Source organism: Cibotium barometz, chromosome 32 (assembly GCF_041138505.1).
Source record: "Cibotium barometz isolate CiBa-2024 chromosome 32, ASM4113850v1, whole genome shotgun sequence".
NCBI classification, from domain to species: domain Eukaryota; kingdom Viridiplantae; phylum Streptophyta; class Polypodiopsida; order Cyatheales; family Cibotiaceae; genus Cibotium; species Cibotium barometz.
In genome coordinates, this window is record NC_141077.1 from 730,001 (window position 1) to 730,453 (window position 453).

Here is a 453-nt window from a genome sequence, read left to right on the forward strand (position 1 = left end):
TGCACTACGGGTAAATTTTGATTCTCTGCAGAACTTTGTTTTTTGAACTACATAAAAGTAAATTGGTTGTGCAGACATTATGTGTACTACAAAAAGAGGTCTCAAAGTTGCCATTGGATGTATGTATGTCACTGGTTGTGATAGTTTGGGTGCAGTATAGCACTATGCAGAGAATACAAAAGTTTGTGTAGGTCAAACAAGAGTGCTATTTTTGGTAAATTTGAGTTGCACAGAAAAGATGTTGAATGATGGAATAAACCTAATTGTTGCAGAGAAGCTTGATAAGAACAACTTCCATGCTTGGAGACTTAGATTGACAAATTTTTTGATGGGAAAAGGTTATTGGGATTACATTGAAGGTGAACATGAGGATGCATCAGAGATACTGGTGGAGATTAATTCAACTGCTGTAGATGTAAAATAATTCAAGGATTGCAATCAAGGGGAGCAAGG